This window comes from Cibotium barometz, chromosome 20, assembly GCF_041138505.1.
Source record: "Cibotium barometz isolate CiBa-2024 chromosome 20, ASM4113850v1, whole genome shotgun sequence".
Lineage (NCBI taxonomy): Eukaryota > Viridiplantae > Streptophyta > Polypodiopsida > Cyatheales > Cibotiaceae > Cibotium > Cibotium barometz.
In genome coordinates this window covers 48,537,716-48,565,335 of record NC_141065.1, presented here as the reverse complement: position 1 = coordinate 48,565,335, position 27,620 = coordinate 48,537,716, and the positions used below count along the sequence as shown (strand labels likewise).

Sequence of the window (27,620 nt, the reverse complement as noted above, 5' to 3'; positions counted from 1 at the left end):
CAGCTTTCACACTACGGTTGAGTGTGTGTGGCTCAGACAGCTTTCACACTACGGTTGAGTGTGTGTGGCTCAGACAGCTAATGGCTGACTTGGGTGTTGGACAGGAGTCTACCACCTCTATCTACACTGACAATCAGAGCACATTGGCAGTTGCGAGAAACCCAGTTTTTCATGCTCGCACAAAGCACATTGAGGTGCATTATCACTATGTCAGGGAGAGACTCTCAGTAGGAGAGATCAGCTTGGCATATGTGCCAACACAGGACAACCTCGTCGATCTTTTCACAAAGGCGCTTCCTCGTGAGAAGTTTGAAGCTTTTCGCAAAGCTTTGGGCTTGCTCCCCTTTGTGGACTGATCTACTTTGGGCATGGCACTTCCCTATACATGAGTGCCAGCTCTCATTCACACCATCACTCCCAGGGGGGATTTGTTGCCATATATATAGGCAGTGATGTGTGTGAACACACTTAGGACTGCCGGGGCACTTTTTCCCTCCTTAGGAGGTTTTTTTCCCCGGCTTGTATATACGCCCATCATTCTAGGGCTAACTTATCTTTGTACATTGACACAATCTAATACACTATGTGTTGTGTGCATTCCTGCTTCTTCTTCTCCAAGCTTTGTGTGCTTTTTTGCAACCCTAATTCCAACAGGAACCCATTCAAGTCATGAAGTGGAAATTATTCCCGTCATGAGTTCCTATCTAGTAAACACCAGGAAATGAAATTGGTACATGCCGTGAAAGAAAATTGGTTCACGTCGTGAGATACGCTGAAAAAGTTCACGCCGTGAAATATAAATTGTTCACGTCGTGAACTATTTAATGTTTCACATCGTGAAGCACTTTCTACTAGTTCAGAGATTATAATTTTGTCAGATCTGTGGTGTGAGGATGTGATAACCTATTTTTAGCAAGGTAATCTCGTGAATTGTTGTGGTGCTAATTGCAGCGATGATTTCGAGAGAGTTTCAGCCCGTGAGATTGCAGTAGGGAGTAGTTCACGTCATGAAACGTTTTCTTGTAGTTTCACGTGGAGAATTATCGTGTCGACAGAGAGGAGTTTGGGTACAAAAAACCTATCTAGATGCTTTGAAAATGATTATGCCACGCATTAAGAATGTAATACGAGTTCAAGACAACCAATGGCTCCTTATTTTTGTGATTTTGTAGATTTTTTTAAGGAAAGAAAAATAGAGTATCACCCTACTCTTTCATGATTCTAGTGATACTAATATCAAAATTGCAAGGAAAAAATAATTCCAAGGTCACTCCAATACACAACCACACAACAAAAACAACTGATTTCTCACAACTTTTCACTTCCACTCAAATCTTATCCATTCATTCCATACACAATGCACTACCAGAATGCAAAGGCAATGATGAAACTTATGTAATGGGAGCTAAAATTCAAAGAGGCTGGAGAAACAAAGGTGTTTCCCCGACAACGGTGCCAAAAATGTTATGGGCTACCATACCTCTAAAAAGGAACTCAATGCATTCACCTTTGGAAAGAGCAATAGAACACAAATCTCGTATGGTACTTACCAATGCTTCAAGCTCGTATCCCTTAAGGTCTCCAAGCTCACTTGAGAAGCTCCATCTCCACACTGTCATCATAGAGTCACTCAAACCACCACACAAGGTAATCACTCTCTCTCACTGCTCCATACAAGCATACAACATACAAGTATGGAGAAGGCACATGTTCTAGGGTACTCCCTCTCAATCTCTCTCTCAAGACAAAAGCAAGAACTCTCATAGCACAAAAGGGGATTGTGTCTATTCATTATGAGAAAATGACTTATATACAATTGATCCTTATTCACACTTGGGCACCCAAAACTTAACTAAGGCCTTGGGTGGCCAATATCTCATAATGTATAACTTTTATAGTGCATTTGCATGACACTTATTAATGTCCTCAAATGGAGGACACCAATCTCTTACCAAGCATCCTTGCATGCTTGATTTAGGTTACTACAGGAAAACCATGAGTGGAAAAACCAACAAAAATCCCCTAAAATCATGTGTTTTTGTTGTTCTTTGCATCAACTTCATGTTATAAAGTTTCTACTCTTAATCCTTGCAATTTCAAGTTTGTTTGGTCAAATTTTGTTAATTTTTGTCTAATTTTACACTCTTTTTTTCAAGAAAATTGAAAAACAAATTTCTCAATCGAGCACAAAACCATGGTATTTTGATGAAACAAACCCCGCCATTGCATTTGTAGCATGCCAATTAGTGTATTTGCAAGTTTGTACACATGAATCGATAAAATTTGAGCTTTAATCTGATATATGTAGCAAAGGGGTTTGTTGCATAAACATTTCTGGTTTTTTTGCAAAAGAGAGAGAGCTAAAACTCTCCTTTAGCTCTCAAATTGTCAAAATTTGGAAAAAAATAACATTGCCATCGTGTTCATAGCATGTTAATTAGTGTAATTGGCTATGTGTGTGCATGATTTGGCAAGGTGCAGGGATCAAAGAGGATTGTGCTTAAAATTTTAAAAAATTCTTTAAAAAATCCCTCTTTCAAAATCACCAACCGGGATGGTAAAGAGAATGAATGTGATGGATATGATGTGAATGAATGAGATGTGATGTGATGTGATTCGGGATAGATGTGAATGAATGAGATGTGATGTGAAATAGATGTGATGTGATTCGAGATAAATGTGAATGAATGAGATGTGATGTGAAATGGATGTGATGTGATCTAAATCGGGATAGATATGAATGAATAAGATGTGATGTGAAATGGATGTGATGTGATGTGATGTGATTCGGGATAGATGTGAATGAATGAGATGTGATGTGAAATGGATGTGATGTGATGTGAATTGGGATAGATGTGAATGGATGAGATGTGATGTGATGGGATGTGATGTGAATGGATGAGATGTAATGTGATGGGATGTGATGTGAATCGGAATAAATGTGAATGGATGAGATGTGATGTGATGGGATGTGATGTGAATCGGGATAGATGTGAATGGATGAGATGTGATGTGAATGTATGTGATGTGATGTGAATGGATGTGATGTGATGTGAATCGAGATAGATGTGAATGGATGAGATATGATGTGAATCGGGATATATATGAATGGATGAGATGTGATGTGGAATGGATGTGATGTGGATCGGGTAGATATGAATGGATGGGATGTGAATGAATGTGATATGATGACATGTGGATATGGGTAGATGAGAATGAATGAGATGTGATGAGAATAAATATGGATAGATGTGATGTGATGGAAAATGATGCGATTGGATGAAAATGGATGAAAGATGATGGGAATACATATGATTGGACGTGGATTGAGTAATGTGGATTGTTGTGGAACAATGTGGAAAGATGAGAGTTCGTTATAGAAACTGTATTTATGACCTATTTTTAAATGACTGTTTTATGTCAAGAATGCTAGGGAAGCATTTTAACCGCCGTCTTGTGAATGAGGTCGTGGAGACCTAAGTGATAAAGTTGCAACAGCTGACGGAGAGTCAATGGAGGAGGTCTCGCATAGCAAGGTTTGCTAAGGTCTTGACTAGCCTCGGTTTGATTTAAATGGTGAGCTTCCGGTACGGTGGATGAGGGACCAACGAAGCGGCCTATGAGTGAAGCACTAGGTGACCTGCGAAGGATCCTAGAGGGTGCTAACCATACGGTCCTCACGCTCTAGGTCGCTGAAGATACCCACGTGTCCGTCGAGGAAGATAATGGAACAAGGAGTAAGAGTTGTTTTCTGAATTCGGGCATGGATCTCGTTGATTGACCTTGCTGGTTCTCAATAACGGATGAGTCCATGGCTCTTTTATATGGATCTATTGGTTGATCTTGCTGATCTTCAATGGAGAGTCCATCTGGATTTTTATAAGTGAATATATTTCAGGGTACTATGAGCTAGGAACTATTGAAAAGGCCCCTTAGTGGGGACAAGTTCTGAGCGTTCTGGTTGTTGCCAATGATGCCATAGGTACACCGATGAAGGAATGATTGGAAATTAGAATTCAACCGGATATTTTGGAGGATTATGATCTATGATTCTATGGTTCATTAAAAGATTGTTTTAAAGACAACTGAATCTATGAAACATGCAATTTCATATTGGGTGTGTAAGTGGTGTGACTAGCTTGAAATTTGCATGAAGAGCTGGCTAGGGGGCCTGGGAACTCTTTTCCCTAGTACCCGGGACAAAACCTAACCAAATTCATAAATGGATCCTATCACTACAGTGGTTGGTAACCCATGGGATTGGATGGGGTTAGGCTGGATTGATGGATCCTTACATTGAGACTCAATTCTGTTACGGTACGATAGATGAGGTAATTCCCAGACGGTCTTTGTTCTATGGAAAAGAATCAACGGCTGTGCCTCTTGATGGGAAAAAAGCATTGGTTTCTATGATCTTTTCCCTGATTTGACCATGTGACTTACGGTTTCGGTCAAATTGGTTTGGTTAGTTAAGGCTCAAAGTTTTGTTAGACGAGGTTCAATGCTCGAAAAGGCCGAGTTAGTCTATGTCCTTAAAATGTGAGTAAATGGCGATGTGTTTATAGTTATGCTATGCCAAAGACTTGTAGTTATGTTATGCCCCTGCTTAGGAAAAGATAGGATATGTTAATGCTCACACAAAAGTTAGTATACGCTTATTAGGCTAAGGAAAAAGTTATGAATCGATAATCTATGCCTTAAACCTATGTTTGAGGCTATGTTATACTAGCAGCCTAGATAGCCTAGGCTCCTAGCCTCTGGGTGCAAGTGTGCAGCTACACCATGTTTGGGGCTATGTTATTCTAGCAACCTCAATAGCCTAGGTTCCTAGCCTGTGGGTGTAAGCATGCAGCTACACCATGCTGGTAACCTTGTTAGTCCATGATCATAACCTTGTTGCTTCGCCTTTCTACCATACCAATTAAACCATAACATGTTTGCATTGAATTTGAAAGAGACTAAAATATAGCATATGTACAAAACCATAACATGTGTGCATTGAATTTGAAGGAGACTCTAAAATATAGCATATCCAGTTTGATAAGCAACCTTTGTTGGTGACTAAGAAACCCTGAGAAAACTGAAATGGAAGCAAATAAACTTCCTTTAGCAAGTGAACTACCATTGGTGTGTATATTATCCAATAACGAATCCCTAGTAACACAATTTAAAAGCTCTTTGTTGCTCATTACACTAGTATGCCTTGAAAATATTTTGTTTGCATATGGATCTAACTTGATACCAAAAGCGATCTGGTAAATCCAAACATTTTCCACGTGTTCTCCCCTCTCTAGAAGAGCCAAATTTCAGATGGCATATCTTTTCTCTTCTCCCTCTCTCTCTCTCTCTCTCAATTTAATATTAACTTACTATATTAAGCAAAAAAACCCTCAATTGCACTCCCCTACCCGCATTCTAGTTACAATTTACACTCAATATGTAGTATTTGGTCTTCAAAGATCTCTCCTTGTTGTTGCAGGGCAGGTCATGCCTTGTTTTACTACTGCTAAATTCTAATACAATATTTTCATCCTCTTTTCATCAAAGAAGTGACTTTTACAACTAGAATTGTACAAAGAGAAAATGACAAGCAAAGAGGAGCATGTGACAAATAGGTGGGCTTTTACAGTTAGAATTGTACAAGAGGAAATGACAACAAGCAAAGAGGAACATGTAACAAATGTAACGTAGCCATGTGTTTTTGGCATAGTCAAGGTAAGCTCATCCCACCAATCCGTGTGAGCTAAGCTGATTCCACAAGGCTTAGTTATTCCGTGTGTGCATGCTCTAAGATGTGGAGAAGGCAAATTAAATAATAATGTTCAGATTTTGTCCAGAGCGAAAACAAAACATTAATTTTCTAGGCTAGCGGCAGATCTTGCAGTGATTCCACACACACTACACCTGCAGCAGGCTCTGCCCACGAAGGCGCGGTAATGTCGTGACCAGGACGAATGAAACGCTTTTTTGAGTCAGACTTGCAAAATTCAGGGAGTTGCAAAGCAGGGGCACCAGGGATGTGACTACGTAGCAACTTTAGCATACTTACCTCGTTTAGGAACCAATAGGTGTCCTCCACGGGATTAATCGCTAAGACGACATCGCGGTTGCACCTTCTTTCCATCAAGAGCAAGAGATAGGCCGCATACGCCCTCAGCCGATGCACCCCGGATTGGCTCGCCAGCTTCTCCAATTTACGCACTAAATTGCTTTTATTTTCAAAAGGCGTGCTTGCGGCCTCAGCTGGCTCGTTCACACACCATTGCTCGTAAAACCCTACTAGCGTCCTCACCAGTGCAAGCGAGCGAGCGCTGGAGTCATCCACAAGATTCACTAGACGATCCGGCAGGCCCAGGTCGCCGCAGCTTGTGCGTGTTCCCGCAACCGTGCGCGCCCCCTTTGGCGTCCCCGCCAGCACACCGAAGCTGGTAGTCGCCGCCCACCCAAGCTGCCCCGTCCCCACCTTGTCCGCCTGCTTTGTCAGCAGCTCCTCCGGCAGCTTCCGCTCCTCCTCCGGCACCTGTCCTGTCCGACCAAAATCCCACCATATTCACCGCCGCTATTTGCACGAATGGATCCTCCACCTCCAAATAGACCTGCAGTGCATCCGGCCCTACCCTGTGCGCATACAGATACTGTATCAGCCTCTCGTGGTTCCTTGCCACAGCCTCCGGCTGGACATTTCGTCTATACTCACCCCCCAGCATCGTGTATGCGAAGCTGAAGAAGTCGAAAACGTCCGCTTGGACGAGCCCCCAGCTGATCGCATTTTCCAACACGGTGTCGAAGTATCTCAGAACGCTCTGCTCAGGGGGTTTGTTCAGGGCCTTAAAAGCTCGGGCAGAGTAGATCAGGCTAACCAGGGCGACAAGGGAATTGACGGTAACAAAGCTGTAGAAGATGCGGAGGGAGCTCTGCAGGTTGCGGGTCTCCGAGTAGTGGCTGAGGAGGATATGGCCGATGATGGGGACAACTAAACCAGGGGCAATAAGGAGGAATTGTATAAAGTTGGAGGAGAGGCGAACACGCAGGGAGGCGGGGTATTGGCCATCTTCGCTGTGATTGATTTTCTCGGGGTCTTGGCTGCCATAGGAGAGCGGGCGCATGAGGAAGCGCAGGAAGGCTGAAGCGGAGGCGAGGCGGCCCGCTTCGATAAAGAGCAAGCACGTGATGAAGGCGAAGTCGCGGGGGAGAAGGTCTGGGAGGAAGGCGCCCAGGAGGGCCACGGTTGCCCAGGTTAAGTTGCAGAAGGCCAGAAATTGGGAGACGACATGTAAGAAGCCGATGATGCGCGCCCACCCCCACGCTTCCTTCAGCTCCGCCTCATAATCATATATAATCTTGTCCCGGTAGGATTTTATCTTTGCCTGGGGCGCACCATTTGCTACCACTGGGCTGCTGTGGGGAAGCGGTGATTGCTGCGTGTCCTCCCGCCTTAGACATGCCCGCAAACTGCTCACCGAGGCCTGCCTCCGCCCCTTAGACATGACCGCAAACTGATTCTACTATGCACTGAGAGAGAGAGAGAGATTGTAATTTGTGTATGAGAGCTCTAGTATAAAACCCATAATGAATACCAATGGTCATGAAGGATGTAAGAAACAACCAGTCATCATCGGGTACTGAATACCCCTCAAATGATGCAAAGCATCTGTCCATCTCTCTCCAAAACAAATAGACACCCAACTCCTCATTAGGAACACCGATCCCGTATCTCTCGATGCCTTCGACGACAACTCTTACCATAAACGTATCAATGTCATGCAATATCCTAGAATCAAAGCATAACAAATAGGTTATACAATTATTTATATATAGGTTCAAAAAATATTTATACAATGCCTAACAATTACACTTATACTTACTTATCCCTATAAGCATCAATCATAATCCCTGCTACTAGGAGCTGACCATAGCGGTGGCTCTGTATAGATAGACATCAGTATAGAATGTCATGTTCCATACTTTGTAATCAAGAAAAGTTATGCAATTATAGAGAATAACTCACCTACTATCCTCGACAAAGGCATGTCCAATGTAAAGGTAATATTAGACATGTCTGTCAAAACATAAACAACAAAAATAGGTACTTTTATCATGGACAAATATGTATAAAAAAAGAAATCACAACAAAATTAATCAAATTGCAGAACTTAAATAAGAAACCTGACTTGTCACTCTGAAGTCATCAAGATCTCCTTATAAACAATATTGTTTATTGTAGGTGTATAACTTTGAAGATCATCAAATGAATACTCCACATTAGCGTTATCCTCAAGTAACACCTTCACAGCATGAGGAGATTGTGCTCGTGACAACGCGACATACAATTGTCCATGAGTAAACACTGGAGTGACCAAATACAACCCCAAGACATTTAGGGTTTGGCCTTGTGATTTGTTTATTGACATGCCAAATGCCAGCCGCATGGGACACTGTCTCCGCCTCATGGTGAATGGTAGTTGGGCCTCGCTGCATATAAAGGTAATCCGTGGAAGAAATACTCTTTCACCAACTTTAGTACCAGTGATGATTTCAGTCTCCAAGACTTTATTTAGAGTGAAAGGCCTTACATATCATCCGTGTACCATTACAGAGTCCACGTCTTGGATCCAAGTTACGAAGCAAAATAACAGGAGCTTCTAACTTTAAAACCAAGCAGTGATGTGGATATCCGCCCCGAAGGTCGATTGTGTTAAAAAATTCTCTGGAATATAGGAATGAATTTTCATCATTTTCAAGAATTGAATCTGCACTGAGTATTGCTTAGGCTCACCAGGCATTGCATCCAAAGCTATCTTATTCACAATATCCACTTGACTGTTTATTGGAGCAAGAATAGCACGCTCACTAAAGTATGAAGCATATGTCGTAGTGATAGCCAATTCAGAGTATACCCAATGTACCAAGTCTTTAAGAGTCGATCTTTGCAAGACCATATTACTTGGTAGTGTCACCATCGTATTATCATCGCTACAATCCACTCCATTCCCAATATTCATGACCCACTGTTTAAACTCATTGCATCCATTAGTATTGCTTGATTGAATACGCATATTTCCAGTTAACTTTTAGAACTTTGATAGAGTTCCATAGAAAGGAACGACACAATGCTGCATTAACAATATCCTCACGTCTTCCCTTCATAATAACAAGCAAGATTTGTCTAAAATCTCTCCCCATTAATACAACCTTTCCACCAAATGGCTTATCTAAGAATAATACATCTTGTAAGCTCCTATCCAATGCTTCAAAAGTATAACGATGAATCATTGGAGCCTCATCCCAAATAATGAGCTTACAAACCTCAAAACCTCAGGAAGTTGTCCATGTACAAGGATTTTGCAAGTTGAAGAATTGTTTAGCTCCAGAGGTATCTTGAATCTAGAATGTGCAGTACGTCCATTCGCCACCAAGAGTAGAGAAGCAATACCTGACGATACAGTGGCCAAAGCAACATACCCTTGTCCACGTACTTGCGCAAGTAAGAAATTATACAAATAGGTCTTGCCCGATCCCCCTGGACCATCTAGGAAAAAAATGTCACCTGCATCTGTCGCAATTGCATGCATTACAACATCGAAAGCAACACGCTGGCTATCTGTTTATGTTGACTCCATAGCACTTGACAGGTTAGATTGTCTGACAGTATCAAAATCTCTCTTCCAAAAGCAATCTATTTTCACCCAAGACTTCCAAATCAGTTCTGTTTAGTTCAGGCATTCCTTCAAAATCTGCCAATGTCCGTCTCTGAGCACGAAGAATTTCTTCTAAATGTAGTAGTGCATGAGTTTTAGCTAATTGTTCAATACCAATAAACTCACCCCTGCTTCTCGATAACTGGTATAGAAAATCTTCTATCATTTCTTCTCAAAATCTCTTCCACAATATTCCTGGACATGAAGGCTCACAAAATAGCAATATAGTACCAAAAAGACATCTCAACTGCAATGCATTTTGCATGGATGATGCTTCCTCCATACATGCAACCCATTCAGAATCATCTTCCAGTATCCCTCTGGCAATGCAAGCTGCCTTGAAAGAAGGATAGATGTGACCATTGAGTGAACACAAATCTTCAAATGACTTAGATCCTTTACATATTGTAAGAAGTAGGCGAACATAGTATGCCTCACCTACCAAAGGAGCTACAAAGTACATGCGCCCTATAGTATTTTCAATCTTTCTTTTGGTCCATTTCTTCAACTGGACCCATTGTTGAGGGAAATCACTATACAATGTATTGTTTGCTTCTTTCAGGATGTTGTTGATTACAGGTAAACCATTCAATCATAGTAGTCTTGCCTACATTTTTCCTTTGGAAAACATCTGCAATATTATCATCATCTCTGAAGATAACATTATGACCCCCATCTAAGTGTACCTGCAAAACCGTTGCACATCAGGCTTCTCATTGTGTAAATCATACTCAAAGAGTCTCTGGAGAGACGGAAAAACTCTCTCACTTGTAGCAAGAGTAGTATGATCCACACTTAGCTCAATCCAATGGGATTTGCATCCCTTTCAGAGCTAGGGATTCAACCCGTACCGGTGCACAAAAGCTTATCCATTTGATGGAGAGAATGCTAGGAATACTACTTCTATTGACATTGACTTAACACACACTCAAGCTCAATCTTGCCATACTCACTCACTCATCATCCCACTCATTCATGCATCCAAACAAGAAGAAAGCTAAGCTATTGCATACACAAGCTCAAAGCATCCTTCATTCTCAAGCTCTTACTCCCTAGCATGCACACAAACCTTGAAGCTGTCAACAAAGAAACATGCATACTAGAGAATAGACATGAGAAGAGAGACAAACATCACTCATTGCATTGAATTAACAACAATAGAACTTACAATAATGTAGATGGGGAGAGAGAAGAGCTTGCACCTCTATGGAAGAAGAGGGAGAGCTAGTCTCAAGAGAGCTCAAACATGAGTTTGCCCAATGTGTCCATGCTCTAAAATGAGCCACCTTTTATACAAAAATTCTAGAACTCCCAAAAGTTCCCATGTGGGATTATTGTCAAGCCCTCTCCCACATTCATCTACAAAGTGGAACTCTTAACAAGAGCCCTAAGTATCTTTTTTGTTGCATCCTTGTATTAATCTTCATTTGTCATGCAACACTCTCCCCTTCCTATTTTGCGCACGTCCTCGAGCGCGGTAGTAGCAAGAGCTGCAACAAAAAAAAAAAACAATGGATACAAGTAAAGTCTTTTATTGAAAAAAAGAAAAGAAAAGAAAAGAAAAACCAACAATGATAATTTCACACGTGAGCATATAAGTACAAGGCTGATTAAAGTTTTAATGAGTACTAAAATAGGTGAGTAAAGACTAGTCAAAGTGAGACTTAAGTGGTAGATAATGCTATGCAAAGGCAAGTGTGCTTTGTACACTGCCGGTTATGACCGCATTCTCAATGTCCTACAAGTATGTAAGTTATTCCTAAGTGGCAAACCTACTCCTAAATATGAGCAAAGGTGATTGTTGAATACTTAAAAAAGGGGACATGGATAACATGTTCGTAAGTTTCTCAAAACCCTATCATATGACCTATCGTTGGAAAGCACTTGAAAAATAGAATCTAAAGAGCGATAAAGCGCTCATTTTGGATTAGTGGTGTTCAAGTTATGGTTAATCCAAACTTTTGACCACGTGTCCCAAACTTGTGAGAAATTCCCATATTCCCCAATATGGTGTTTAGTGCTAGATTGAGGTAAATACATCAAAGTTTCTTTTGCTACTTATTTTTGTGTACAAAAGGTATCGTTTTCTGCAAGAATCCTATGAGTCTCTTGCATCAATACATCACCGGTATTACAGGTAACATTATGCATCCTTGCATCACAACAATGAGGCTCACTATCCCTTGACTCTTGTGCACATTTTATTTTTTCATTTCTTCTTCTTTTTCTTCGAGCATTCAAGGAAATGGTCTGAAGAGGACACCTCAAACTACGTGTCTCTACCATCACAATAATTAAATACACCCATGCTTTCTAATAAAAAAACATATTCTTCTTTAGTTAGAGCATAGCACACATGGAATAGAGTGCCTATCGAATTTTTATTTATTTATTCATGATCCTCATAAATCTAGCCCCTCTCTCTTTTTTAAACCTTGTGTGTGATACAAAGTGAGGAGATCTCTTTTCATGGGAGGACCATTATTGGAAGGTGAAATGCAAGCCTGCAAGTGTATGCACGGTTTAGTGAGATGTCCTCTTAAATTAGATGGTTATCTAATGCTGTAAATACATTCTTCTTACATCCTTTTCTTGTGATTTTTTAATTTTAGGTTCCTATGCTTCATTATAGCGTGTGTTCATATGCCAAGACTTACTTATTCTTTCTCCAGGAGTTGGTGTTGTCTTTGCCAAGAGTATTCATTAGTGTCACGAATCTTGATGTAAAAGTTGTAGTGCACTAAGCAAGGAATTCTTTGATAGTAGTATTATAACCTTGGCCTATCATAGACCTATGCTCTCTCTCTCTCTCTCTCTCTCTCTCTCTCTATTGTGCACACAATAGAGAGAGAGAGAGACCTATGCTCTCTCTCTCTTTCTCTCTCTCTCTCTCTCTCTCTCTCTCTATTGTGCACACAATAATTAAATACACCCATGGTTTCTAATAAAAAATCATATTCTTCTTTAGTTAGAGCATAGCACACATGGAATAGAGTGCCTATCAAAAAATTTATTTTATTCATGATCCTCATAAATCTAGCCCCTCTCTCTTTTTTAAACCTTGTCTAATACAAAATGAGGAGATCTCTTTTCATAAGAGGACCATTATTGGTGGAAGGTGAAATGCAAGCCTGCAAGTGTATGCACGGTGAGCACGCTTCCCTCTGCTCACACCTGCTCTCTGCCTAGCCACGCTAGCCCTTCGACTCCACACCACCTCAAACGCGGCAGCTCCCTTCTGCGTGTGCCTTCGCAGCTGAATGACCCGAGCCCCACCTTAATACGAGGTTACAACAAACCTTCCTGTCGCCTGCGGCGGCGGCGGTCTCCTCTCTTTGGCGGCTCCCTTGCTTGTGTCTGTGGTGGCTGCTCTTCACACTAGAGTCCTCGGCTCCACACCAGCGCATCTTCTTCTTGCGCCTATGGCTGCCGCTAGCCACACAAACAAAAGGCCCTTACTGTCTTGCGCTCCCGGCTCTTTCTTCTTCGCTATCCTTCCAGAGAAAACCCGCTGGGCAGCTACGTTGGAAACAAAATAAATAGCCATGTGGCTCTCAATAAGTTGGCCACGTAGTTATCATTTTTTTTTCTTTCCTAAGGCCAAGAAGATGGCCACCTCAATGCCTTCCATTTCACACCGATTTAAAGGCAACATTGGCCCCTTCAACCTTTAATTGCCCATGCTTCCATACCTTCTTTCAAATGCAGCTTACGAGTGCCCAATTATCTCTTGGACACGCACACATTCATCAGAGCCATCGAACGGCTGATACCACCTCCAGCAAACCACATTCCGGACAAAGCTATACAAGCCCAAAACAAAACCATCCACCCTGTACATCTGCCAATGCATTCACAAGCCAAGTCTTCACACATGCCATGCATTCATATGTACACAAGCCCAAAACACCTCTCAGAAAAATGCTTGACATACTTTGCCAACCCCCCCATCTGCTAGAGCATTCATGCTCAGTAGTAAAAAGATAAAGTCCAATAGCTATCCACCAGGATCAAAAGGAAACATCTGTAACTAACCATCCCATTCCCCAACATCTGTGAAACACCATGGCTGTATCACTACATACCAAACATCAACCATATAGGCCACTAAATCATCCACGTCCACTTCACCCACAACAAACCTCCCTGTCTTCAAAACCTGTGGCATTGCAACATTAGGCATCCAATTCATCAACACCAGTGAAGGCTAGGTTCCAACATTTTGACCTTTCTGCACACAAAAATCCAGATCCTTTCCATTAGCTGTGTCCACAAGCACTTCCAGCTCTTGTAATTCAGGCATCTCTTCACAACCATACAACCCAGCTGGTTCAGAACCCTTGTCATCCTTGGACTTTGCCTTTAGCATCTCAGCAACACGCAAAGAAGCCTTTGTTACACTCAACCATATCTGCATCTATGTCCATCTCTGGCTCACTTGTCAAAAACCAAAGGCGGCTTCCACTAGTCGCCACTCTTCAGCACGCTTCCCTCTGCTCACACCTGCTCTCTGCCTAGCCATGCTAGCCCTTCGACTCCACACCACCTCCAACGCGGCAGCTCCCTTCTACGTGTGCCTTCGCAGCTGAATGACCCGAGCCCTACCTTAATATGAGGCGGCAACAAACCTTCCTCTCGCTTGCGGCGGTCTCCTCTCTTTGGCGGCTCCCTTGCTTGTGTCTGTGGTGGCTGCTCTTCACACTAGAGTCCTCGGCTCCACACCAGCGCATCTTCTTCTTGCGCCTGTGGGTGCCGCTAGCCACACAAACAAAAGGCCCTTACTGTCTTGCACTCCCGGATCTTTCTTCTTCGCCATCCTTCCAGAGAAAACCCGCTGGCAGCTACGTTGGCAACAAAATAAACAGCCATGGGGCTCTCAATAAGTTGGCCACGTAGTTATCATTTTTTTATTTTTTCCTAAGGCCAAAAAGATGGCCACCTCAATGCCTTCCATTTCACACCGATTTAAAGGCAACATTGGTCCCTTCAACCTTTAACATGCTTCCATACCTTCTTTCAAATGCAGCTTACGAGTGCCCAATTATCTCTTGGACGAACACACATTCAGAGCCATCAAACGGCTGATACCACCTCCAGCAAACCACGTTCCGGACAAAGCTATACAAGCCCAAAACAAAACCATCCACCCTGTACATCTGCCAATGCATTCACAAGCCAAGTCTTCACACATGCCATGCATTCATATGTACACAAGCCCAAAACACCTCTTACAAAAATGCCTAACATACTTTGCCAACCCCCCATCTGCTAGAGCATTCATGCTTAGCAGCAAAAAGATAAAGTCCAATAGCTATCCACCAGGATCAAAAGGAAACATCTGTAACTGACCATCCCATTCCCCAACATCTGTGAAACACCATGGCCGTATCACTACATACCAAACATCAACCATATAGGCCACAAAATCATCCACGTCCACTTCACCCACAACAAACCTCCCTGTCTTCAAAACCTGTGGCATTGCAACATTAGGTATCCAATTCATCAACACCAGTGAAGCCTAGGTTCCAAAATTTTGACCTTTCTGCACACAAAAATCCAGATCCTTTCCATCAGCAGTGTCCACAAGCACTTCCAGCTCTTGTAATTCAGGCATCTCTTCACAACCATACAACCCAGCTAGTTCAGAACCCTTGTCATCCTTGGACTTTGCCTTTAGCATCTCAGCAACACACTGTTAACCTATGACGGACATTCAGACGTACTATGTTTTACGTCATTAATTTAAATATTATGAGTCATGGGCCGGGCTTGTCGGCACCATATGTTAAGGATGAAGGGATTGGGTGATCGCCGATGAGAGGCGCACCTTGAATATCAGTAGGATAAGGGTTAGGATCGGCCGGCCATATATGGGCGCCCAAGTGTGAACGGCCAAGTCACCTATAAGAGCCAAATGTAATCAGGATTCATGCACATATTATAGCTCCAGAGCCTGACAATGAGTTGAGGTTGATTGCAGCTTTACAAAGGTTTTAACTTGTGAGTATCATCTTTCTTTCTTCCACTAGTTGTTTCAAGAACATATTTCTATTTTCAACTTTAATGCTAAAATAGATTCCATTGTTCAGATTGAATGAGGAGGAAATTGTCACAACAAATCGTAAAGATTACTTATATCATACAAGTACACTTGTTAAAACCACACAAAAGAAATGACATTTGAAAGCAATGCATAGTAATACTAGACAAAGGGAAATGCACACTCACCCTATGCACCTTTCTCCTGTATGTTTGAGTGATTGTTCTTTTAATACAAGCTATTTTAACAACTCTTTCATCTTTATCCATTCCAGGAGGCAGCTTCTTACAAGCTGCCTTCTTACAAGCTGCTTCAAAATCAGATTTCCACTTGCCCTACAAAAGCAAGTATGCAGCAAAGCTATAATTCAAACTATATAGAGGAAGTGATGAAGCAAAAGCAGAAGGAAAGAAAGCATGAGGTAGAAAGTATAAGAACTCACAGCATAAACCATGCGACCAAGAATAGCCAGTGTGAGGGGATTTTGTCAATAATAAATCCTGCACATGGCAAAGATTGGTTTCACAAATTATGGTCCTTGCCATATGAAGACACAACCACTAAAATTACACTAGACAAGTTGTATCAAGTGGCCATTACTTCTTGCAGGAAGGCTAGGCAGCTTTCATTATTATCTTTACTTGGGTGTGATTTGAATTTGAAGAATAGTTATGGAATGCCATCAAGTGACCATGCCTTCATTGGGTGGCTTGCAAAGGAAGTTTTTATGGACCAAGTTCTTGAAGAGTGCCATAGGTTGTTGTCACAGGTTCAGGATTCCTTTGTTGGTGTTTCTCCTTTGGAGTTGCCAGAGCATCCTACACTATGCGAATATTTTGAGGATATTGTGGCAAGACATCGGAATGATTTGTATAAGCCTTTTGCATCCTTCATGTCTGTGGCTACCGTGCCTGCAAAATAGGTTGACCTTGTGAATGCAAGCAGGAGAGTTGTTTATAGGTAAGCATTCATCTTTCATTGCCTTATTCTTGAATTTCTATTTCATAGTGTTCTTATGCTTTCAACTACCTGGGTTTTGAATAGGTTTATTCTTCATTTGCTGGAAACAAAAAAGATACAGACCATTCCATCTATTTGCAAGGCATGGACAGTGCTCAATCCTCCTACATATTGCATGTACACACATAAAGTCTTTCGTGAGGACATGACTGCAAAAGGAACTATAAGGCTTTCAGATTGGGAGAGAAAGCATTGTCCATGGTGGATAGAGATGAGTAGTGGAAAGTGTGTGGAGGAGGAGACATTAATGCTAGAGAGGTATATTTCTCATGTTGGTTATTTATGTGCCTCTTGTTCTTATCTTTGTGATTGACTTGCTCCATGGGTTTCTTGATAAGGCATTCGAAAGGTCAATGTAAATCTGATTTTGGATCCTCTGGAGACATGACGGAGGAGCAGCATAAAAATCTGGAGGAGCAACAAAAGATGTTGGTGGAGAAACAAAAGGAAAATATAGGGAATCCTGCAAAACCAGGGAGAAGGAAGAATACCGACTTGGATGGAGATGGTAAGCATCAAAATCTTTGTTGAGGTTTTCCAATTCCTTTTAGTCTAGTATTGTCATTTGATATGCATTATGTTTGCAGATACTCCGGAAGTTGATGACTCTGGGATAGTGAGAAAGCCTTTCTCCATTGAATTTATTTGGGTTCCACTGTCTTTTTTACCACGTTGGAAACATCCCCTCATACCTAGGAGTTGGATAAAGTTATGGGAGCTTGACTATATCAAATTGGGCAAAGAGATAGTGCAATCACAGCTTGCAGATGGATATCAAGAATTACGCAATTTTTTTGCACTTCTACACAACAAGGGAAGAAACGAAACTCTAAACAATGCACATGGAGTGTGGACTGTTGCATTGTGGATCTTCCCACAGGGTATGCTATAGGTGGATCTTCCCACAGGGTATGCTGTAGGTGGTAAAGGAGAGGTTCCACCTTGGAATGTTATCACAGAAGATCATATCTCCTCTTCCTTGGCCGTTGCTACAGCTGTGATGGATGACAATGTTGAAAGATCGGTAGAGGGAGAGGAGACACACACACAGGAGCAAACCCTAATGTATATTGCAAACCCTAACCATAGAGGGAAGCCATGTCCACCCTCACACAAAGCATAATGCACTAATCCATAATCCACACAACACACAATGAGTTGTGTCCACACTCTACTAACCCTAGCTAATGTCCACACACTATGACCAGCTGGACACGCGGTCATTTATGTCTCACACATGTTCCTACCTAATCTGCCAGCACATAGCATAGCTGGCTCACACTGACATCGAGCTTGAATCTCAACAGCCCCTCTCAAGCTCATGATGTACTGCCGATGAAGATGTAGATGAGCTTGGGATATCAAGACTCTCAACACTCCCCCTCAAGCTCATCCCATGTACTCCCAACATAGTCCGGAAGTACTCAAACTTCTCCCTACTAAGTGGCTTCGTGAAGATATCAGCCACCTGCTCATCAGTCTTCACATAGTGAAGATCAACTGTACCATCCAGCACCTTTTCTCTGACAAAGTGATAATGGACCTCTATGTGTTTGGTCCTCGCATGAAATACTGGATTCTTTGCCAGCTGTATACTGCTCATGTTGTCACAATGAATGACAACTTTCCCATCAAGAGGCTCACATAAATCTGCCAAGAGACTCTTTAACCAAACAGCCTCGCAAGTAGCAATGGCTGCACCTCTGTACTCAGCCTCTGTACTGGATAAAGCAACTGTAGGTTGCTTTTTGCTACTCCAACTCACCACAGCACTTCCAAGTGTAAAAGCATATCCACTAGTAGACCTCCTGTCATATGCGCTACCTGCCCAATCAGCATCTGTGTAGCCATGAATGTCCAAGCTTTTACCACTCTCATAAAATAGACCATAATGTGCTGTGGTCTTCACATATCTCATGATGCGCCTCACGGCATCCAAATGTGGTTTCCTGGGGCTCTGCATAAACTGACTGACTAGCCCCACTGCATAACTCAAATCTGGGCGTGTGATAGTCATATATATGAGACTACCAACCATCTGCCTGTACATGGAAGGATCATCCAATTCCTCGCCATAATCAGCCCGCAACTTCATATTTTGCTCCAATGGCGTACTCATAGGTTTACATCCTGTCATGCCATACTTTGCCAACATATCCAAGGCATATTGGCGCTGTACTAACCAAGTACCTGCATGATCTTTCACCACTTCAATGCCAAGGAAGTATCTCAACTCACCAAGATCTTTCATGTCAAATTTCCCACTTAAAGCTTGCTTGACATGCATCACATCTGCACCATGATCACCTGTAATAATCAAGTCATCCACATAGATGACTAGTAACACAATCCCATGCTGTGTCTTCTTCACATAGAGTGAAGAATCTGCTGTAGAAATCTGAAAACCAAGTGAGATAAGATATCTGCTCATCTTATCACTCCAAGCACGAGGTGCTTGCTTTAGACCATACAATGCCTTTTTTAACCTGCATACGTGAGTGGGATATCTAGGGTGTACATACCCTTCTGGCTGTGCCATGTATACTTTCTCTTGTAGATCTCCATTCAGAAATGCATTCTTGACATCCATCTGATGCATTTCCCAGCCATTAGCTACAGCCATAGCAATGACTGCTCTCACTGTGCCCATCTTAGCCACTGGGCTAAACGTCTCATCATAATCCAATCCATGGGTCTGTGCATATCCCTTTGCTACCAATCTTGCTTTATGTCTTTCAATAGAACCATCAGATTTGCACTTCACTTTGTAAACCCATTTACATCCAATAACATTCTTGTCCTTTGGTAGGGCAACCAAATCCCATGTATCATTATGGACCAATGCATCCATCTCTATGTCCATTGCTTTCTCCCATACATGCTCTCCAATAGCCTCTGTGTAGCATGTAGGTTCCACATGCTTTACCATAGATGTCATATATGCATAGTGCATAGCAAAATCTCTATATGTCAATCTGTCAACAGGATATCTGACTCTCTGGGATCTCCGCAATGCATGCGGGTCACTCTGTACACCTGTGACTCTAGCATGTGGTGGCACATATCTGTCCTGTCTAGCACCAGGTGTGCGTAAAACAGGTATGCCAAGCTCCTCATCCAAACTTTCAGAACTGGATGACTCATATCCTGTGATTCCAATTCCTTTGACTTTCCTCTTTCCTTTGTCCATAGCACTACTCCCAGTGCTCACGCTCTCATGCCTCAAACGTCCTGACCATGGACGTACACCGCTACTCTCAGCTTCTGCTGCTGCTGGCCCAGACATAGTAGTAGAACTTGAACTTGCTTGTGGTGGCAAGTTCACATGTACATCAGCCTCAAGTGACTCAATAACACCCTCATCTTTTGCTTTATACCAACTAGAAAGCTCATCAAACACCACATCACGTGAGATGACCACTTGTCTAGTTTGTGGATTATAACACTTGTAGGCCTTTCGATCCTGTGCATATCCAACAAATATACATTTCTCTGCTTTAGGATCCAACTTTCTTCTCCTTTCATCAGGCACATGCACATAAGCTATGCATCCAAAAACTTTAAGATGTCCAATGTCTGGCCTGTAACCTGTGAGCCGCATCTCTGGCGTGCTTCCATGAATGGCTGCTGTAGGTGTTTTGTTCAATATGTATACTGCAGTAGCACATGCTTCTGCCCAATAGTAATCTGGCATGCTCTTTTCATTAAGCATTGCCCTTGCCACTTCACATATAACTCTATTCTTTCTCTCAGCCACACCATTCTGCTGAGGTGTATACCTGCAAGTCAATTGTCTCCTTATTCCATGCTTCCTCAAGAAGTGCTCAAAAGCTTTTGAGGTGTATTCACCACCTCCATCTGTCCTCAGACATTTAATCCAACAGCCATACTGCTTTTCTGCAAAAGCTTTGAAATCCATGAATTTTTCCAATACTTCACTCTTCTCTTTGAGAAAGTATATCCATGTCATCCTGCTAAAGTCATCAATGAATGTAACATAGTATAAACTGCCTTTGATAGATGGGTTTTGTGCAGGACCCCATACATCACTGTGCACGATCTCAAGTGGCCTGTTACTCATATTTCCTTCTCTAGGAAATCTCAACCTTGCCTGCTTCCCAAACTGACAGGCTTCACAAACATGCATATGTCCATCATATTTGAACCTAGGCAAACCATTGACAATGCCTCTTGTTTGCATGTTCTTTAATCTCTGTATATTAACATGGCCAATCCTCTTGTGCCACATATCAATATCCTGTACCACATTCTTGCTCTTTGAGAACATGGCTGATTTAAGCTCAGGAATTCCAGCATCCAGCTTAAACAGTCTTCCTTCTTTCTTGCCTTTAGCAATCACTCTACATCCATGTTTGAAGTCTTCAACAAAGCATCCATGCTCGTTGAATCTAACCTGTAATCCCTGTTCCACCATTTGACCAACTGAGGCCAAGCTTTTAGTGATTGAAGGCACATACAGCACATCTGACATAGACTTTGTCTGACCATTATGCATGACCAATGGTACACTTCCAACATGTGTAATGACATGCTGGGTATCATCACCTGTTTCCACATAGCCTTTGACATCCATTGGCTTCATGTGCTCAAACCATTCACCATGGCATGTCATATGATTTGATGCTCCTGAGTCCATATACCATGTATCATCATTCTCAGCATTTGTTATAGAACCCACAACATGCTTCATGGCAAACAAATGATTTGCAGTTCCATCATTGCTACTTGATGCATAGTTGCCACCATGTTGTGCATAGTTTCCACCATAATGACCACCACGCTGTGCTCTTCCCCCTCTCAAATCATTCTGTTTGCGAAAGCAATCTCTCGCCATATGACCATATTTGCCACAATAATGGCATTCCACATCTTGCATAGAATTTTGTTGGCCTTGCCAACGTCCTCGACCACGGGGGGTACCTCTACCTCGCTGAGGTGCATAACCACAACCACCTCGAGCACCATAAGAAGGCTGAAAATTTTGTTGTGGAGGTCTATCCTGCCATCCACGACCATTACCACCACGTCCACGTGATGCAAATCTCCCCCTGCCTCTAAAACCTCTCTGCGAGTAAAATGCCTGATTTCTGCCATCATCATGGCTAGTATATGCATCCAGAAATGAATCACTGAGCTTGATTTCCTCAACCAACAAGAGGGAAACCAACTCATCGAAGTCGGGTAGACCTCTACTCCTCACTGAGATAGATGTATCAAAGGATTTGTATTCCTTGCCAAGACCACACAAGGTAATATCCACCAAATCATCATCAGGCATGGGGGCATTTATTGTGGCCAATGCATCTGCAAACTTCTTGATTTCTTGCACATAATCATGTATGCTCCTTTTATTCCTTTTCACATTGTGTATCTGCTGTCGCAATTGAGACTTGCGAGCACTTGTATCTGTATCAAACATTTTGACCAAAGTATCCCATGCATCTTTGGGATTCTCAGCATCCTGAATGTGTATGAGCATAGCATCAGATATACATATAGACAAATAATGCAGCACTTTGAATGCTCTCTCTGACCATTGCTTATGAGCAATAAGCTGCTGCTGTGTAGGTTGCCGAGGTAGCTCAGGCTCTGGCTCAGCACCTGTAATGAGATTCCAAAATCCTTTCCCTTTATGCCTGGAAGTTCTTCCTATCCAGCTTTTCACCAACAATCTGAACTGGATTGTCCGACATGTTGCTCAATGCATACACCTTCCGCACACTTCAAATCTGTAAATGAGCCTTCCTCAGCTCAACCACACTCCAATGAATGTTCCAGATACTCCAAGATAGCCAACAAACTCCAAATTTGATATATAAAATCAACCTGTAATCATCCAAGATGAACTGACTCACGCAGTGCGGGATACCCTGTACTGACACGCCTTCCAAGGTTCCAAATCACAATGTAATGGTGCAATCAAGTCTAGGCAACTTGCATTGACACCTAATGAACCTCAATGTTGAGTATCAACTCCATCTGACATGTGTAATTATCAATTTTTGAAAACCCCTTTTTCTGTTTTTGGAAAAACCAGAAAAACCAGTAATGATTTGGCTCTAATTCCTTTAATATTTCACCAAATTGAGCAACCAGGCATTCATTGGCTTAGCAATAGTGTCCATCAACTCCATGTAAGAGGAATTTGTCCAATTGTAAAACACCAAAGATTAATTGCTCGATTAAAATGCTCTGTTTCTCTGCAACCAGTGGACAGCCTGTTTTAATCAGCTCATTCCCAGCTCAATTAAGCATAATTGACCAAACAAATCACATAGCCCTCTTCTCCAAGATGTAAAGCATCCAATTGCTAAGAGAGTTGTGGAAGATATCAAGCAACCGAGTGATAATCGACCTCCTCGTGGTGAAAAAAACAGAAAAATACCTTGTTTCCTCTGTTCTGGCTGCGCCGCCTGCAATAGAGCTCTTTGGGAGTGATTAACTTGCTAATTGAAGAGCTAACCAAGTCCCGAACACACTTGGGTATGTGTGCAACCCACCAATGCTTTGATTTTCACCAAAAATAGGCTCCAAATGCATCAAATTTTGACTGTCTTCTCTCTGTTTTGTGAGAGCTCAAAAAACCAGTATTTTCACACATTCAAATGCTTCCAAAATACTCCAAAATCACAATAGGGCTTGCATAAGAGTTGCCATTACATGTCTCATTGTCAGATACATGTTTGCTTTGCCAGAATCACACATATTTCCACCATACATCAATGTTCCCAAGCTTTAATGGAAAGCTTCAAAAACCAGAATTTTTCTTTGCTTTGATTTGCTCTATTTTGCTTTGCCTTTGCCTGTTTCACCTGCAATCCGCTCAAGGATGTTTAGAGGACCTTACCCGGTAGGCCTAGCTTTCAGATCTGATAGTATTTGGTGTGCTCCAAGCTTCACAGCTCCAATGGTTGGCAGCTTTGGTGTGCTCCAAGCTTCACAGCTTCTTTTCATAGCTTCTTCTTCTCCCTCTTCACTCACTCACTCATAAACCCTAATAAACAGCACAAGGCTCTGATACCATGTTGAAAGATCGGTAGAGGGAGAGGAGACACACACACAGGAGCAAACCCTAATGTATATTACAAACCCTAACCATAGAGGGAAGCCATGTCCACCCTCACACAAAGCATAATGCACTAATCCATAATCCACACAACACACAATGAGTTGTGTCCACACTCTACTAACCCTAGCTAATGTCCACACACTATGACCAGCTGGACACGCGGTCATTTATGTCTCACACATGTTCCTACCTAATCTGCCAGCACATAGCATAGCTGGCTCACACTGACATCGAGCTTGAATCTCAACAGACAATGGGTGGACATTGGTTTTCTGTTCTCCATCTACTCTACCTACTGTGGAGCGCTATGCAGTAAGATTAAAAATGGAGGTGGCTTGCAGGTAAATTTCTTTGTGTTGAACACTTCATGAAGTCTTGTGGGTTATAGGCTAGGGTCTGATTCTGGTACATATTATTTTGTTTCAAGCAGATGGATAGTACAAAGCATGGAACCTCAAGGCATTTCAGACACACTTGGGATTGGTGTGAAGGTGAGTCTTCAGATGTATGTTTGCTTCTACTTCTGTATCATAAATCACATAGAAATTGACTCATGCTTTTTTGAATAGTCTTATGTTTTCCATGCTATGGCTATGAGGAGGATAGGACAAAGACCCACATTTAACATGCAATCAGCAAAGGGTGTGGCCTCCATGATGAGAACGAGTTTAGATGGCAACTTGCTTCCACACATTACTTGCCTTTAGTCCATCATTCCAAAAGAGTTGGCCAGGGAGGTGCATGGCGTGGATCTCTTGAGAAGAGTCCTGCATTCATACTTATGTTCTTGGAGATGTTGTGTCCTCCAAATGGTTCCATTCTTGGAGATGTTGTGTCCTCCAAAATGGTTCCATTCTTGAGATGGGGGCAGGGACAGGACCAGGATTGAGGGCTGCACTCCACTCTGGTCGCCCTTGCTTGGCAATAGATAATGACCCAGAGATATGTACTGGACTACTTCTAGGAGTGGTGGATGCTATTTATGCAGGTGTGGGATCGTCTACACAACAGCATATGCTCATGGACGTCGATGCCGAGGAGGAAGAAATCAATGTTGCTGTGCCATTGGACTAGTGAGTAAAAAATGTTGTTCTTTATTTTGAATGAATACCTTCCATTTACACATGTAAGGGAGTTCAAGAGTTTCATTTTGAAGTGAATTGCTAACTAACGCAGAGAGTATGGCCATGCACATGGAAAGGAACGACAAATCATATAACTATGAGTTGAGGGAGAAGAGGAGACGACGGACTTTATTTGTGGATGACTCCGCCGATGAGAATTAGTTTATGGTTATACTTTATGGTCTACTAGACATTGGTGCTATCTCACATACACGATATTTATTTTTTGCTATCATTTTGATTCTGAAATTCTGTGACATTATGCGTATGAGACAATAGTTCGGAAAACTTTTTTGGGTGCACTCTAGTTTATTAATGCGCAAGTAAAATCTACATTAGAGGTACATATTGTTTTGGATTTTGGAAACAATCTTGAGCTTCTATTTTGTTGGTTGGCATTATTATTTAATGTAAGATTCTATGATATGCATTCCTTCTCCTTCATACGTTCTCACTCTTACTTGTTATATTACCTGCATCTGGTAAACTTGTTGCATGTGGTTTGTAAAATATCACTTGGCGGCTTACATATAGATGAGCAAGCTGAAGTGCACACATACATTTATTGGTTGGATTGGTTCATTGAAATTCAAAATTTAAATTACGCTTGTGGGTTACAATTTTTAGTGTGGAATCCTGGATTCATGATTTGGATTTAATGTTTTTTTGGTTAGGAATATATTGGGCAAAACTTCCACATCTAGTAAAAGTTTTATGCAATATGCTCAAACCTTGTTCATGGATGGAATTACATACATGAGTGGCCAACTTAGAGAAACAGTCTACTTTGGGTGTGAGGAAAATAGAGAAAAAAAATAATGAATTTAAAAATATGAATGTTCCGAAAGATAATATATCATTCTAGGGGGGTTGCAAATGACCTTGACCTGTTTTAACATTTTCTTTAAATACTATACATGGAAAGTTTGTACTGTTAGAATTGAATAAATATAGCTGGTATTTAACATATGCCACCATAATAGTGTTCCAATATGATTCCTTGAATGAATATACATTAAAAAAATGTTACAAAAAGGCTCGCTCGGACTTCTCCGCTCATGGTTTTCTGCTCGGATACCTGTAAAACCCAGACTCGCATAGTTATAGCGCCAGCTCATTTAGTTGGGTTCACACTATAGAGAACCCATGTATGTATTGGTTGAGTACCTTTCATATTATGTGTACTCTTATCTTTGTATATGGTGTGTTGAGTGTTGAGTGAAGAAGAAGAAGATTTTCAGCCTCACCTTGTGTGTTCTCTATTAGGGTTTTGTGTATGTGTGTGTGCTTGCAAGAGCTCAAGCTCTCTTCCCCCTTGCATCCTTTCATGGTATCAGAGCCTGGTTCGTGCTAAGGGCTGAGCTGCAAGGAAGAGAACCACAGGAAGCGATACGAGGGTAAGAGCTTCAATTACTCTTCCCTATTTGTGTTGGTGACTACACCCTTGTCGGGAGCTCTATGGGAGGCACCGGCAAACGATCTCTGATTGAGGAGCTTTCTTCGCGGGAGTAAAGCTATAGGTCAACTATATAGTTCTATTGGATAGCAATTTCTGGGCCTAAAACGTGTTTCGGGCGCGTTTGGATCTCCGTTTTTCAAAAATCAGGCAATTTCGAGCACTGTGGGTAAGTCATTGATTCTCTGCAGAACTCTATTTTAAGAACTGCAGGAAGACAGATTGGCTGTGCAGACACTGTGGGTGCTGCAAAGAGGTTAACAGTTGCCATTGGGGTGTATGTATGCACATTGAGGTCACTGGTTGTGACATTTGAGTGTACTGCAGTACCGCTCTGCAGAAAATACACAACAGTTTGTGCAGGACAAACTAGAGTGCTGTTTCTGGTAAAATTGTGTGTTTGGCAAGATGTCAAATGATGGGATAACCTATATTGTGGCTGAGAAGCTTGATAAGAATAACTTCCATGCTTGGAGGTTTAGGTTGACGAATTTTTCTGATGGGAAAGGGCTATTGGGACTACATAGAAGGTGAGCATGAAGAGGCACCGGAGATACCGGACATAAATCCGACTGCTGCAGATGTGAAAGAGTTTAAAGACTAGATTCAAGGAGCCAGGAAAGTTATGTATTGTCTCTCCATTAGTATACAGGACACCATGATTGGGCACATTCAGGATGCCAAGTCCCCCAAGGAGGCATGGGACACCTTGGTAAAACTCTATGAAACAAATACCAAGGCACATAAGATACAATTGAAGAATAAACTTCATACTGTGGAGAAAAAGAGCATGCTTGTGAATGACTATGCATTAAAGATGCTTGTGAATGACTATGCATTAAAGATAAAGGGTATTGTGGAATCCCTTGCATCTATTGGTGTGTCAGTAGATGATGATGATAAGGTGGAAGTCTGTCTACGTGGTCTCAGGCCACAATACAAGGCGTTCAAGACGTCTATTCAGACTCGAAAAAACATTCCCAACTTTACAGATTTGGTGTCTATGCTGATTATAGAAGAGAAGAGCTTGGGTGAAGACCAATAGTCTTCACAAAGCAAAAACAGTTCAGAGCAATAGGCCTTCTACACAAGTTCAGGAAGAGGATGAGGTAGAGGAGGCCGTGGACGCGATCAAGGAGGTGGCCGAATAGGTAATCAGAATTATGGCCAATAGCAGCAACAACAACAG

The 27,620-nt window shown here is 42.0% G+C and overlaps 2 long non-coding RNA genes and 1 pseudogene across 2 annotated transcripts; 2 read left to right on the top strand and 1 right to left on the bottom strand.

Annotated features, from left to right (window-relative positions):
- Positions 1-5,860: 5,860 nt before the first annotated feature.
- Positions 5,861-7,536, bottom strand: LOC147627957 (uncharacterized; annotated as a pseudogene).
- An 8,998-nt stretch (positions 7,537-16,534) lies between these two features.
- On the top strand, positions 16,535-17,227 carry LOC147627956 (uncharacterized). The gene is made up of 3 exons (XR_015268400.1): positions 16,535-16,701; positions 16,786-17,019; positions 17,100-17,227. It is a non-coding gene; the product is annotated as an uncharacterized LOC147627956 (long non-coding RNA).
- A 6,879-nt stretch (positions 17,228-24,106) lies between these two features.
- On the top strand, positions 24,107-24,558 carry LOC147627955 (uncharacterized). The gene is made up of 3 exons (XR_015268220.1): positions 24,107-24,192; positions 24,282-24,342; positions 24,421-24,558. It is a non-coding gene; the product is annotated as an uncharacterized LOC147627955 (long non-coding RNA).
- The last annotated feature ends 3,062 nt before the right edge of the window (positions 24,559-27,620 follow it).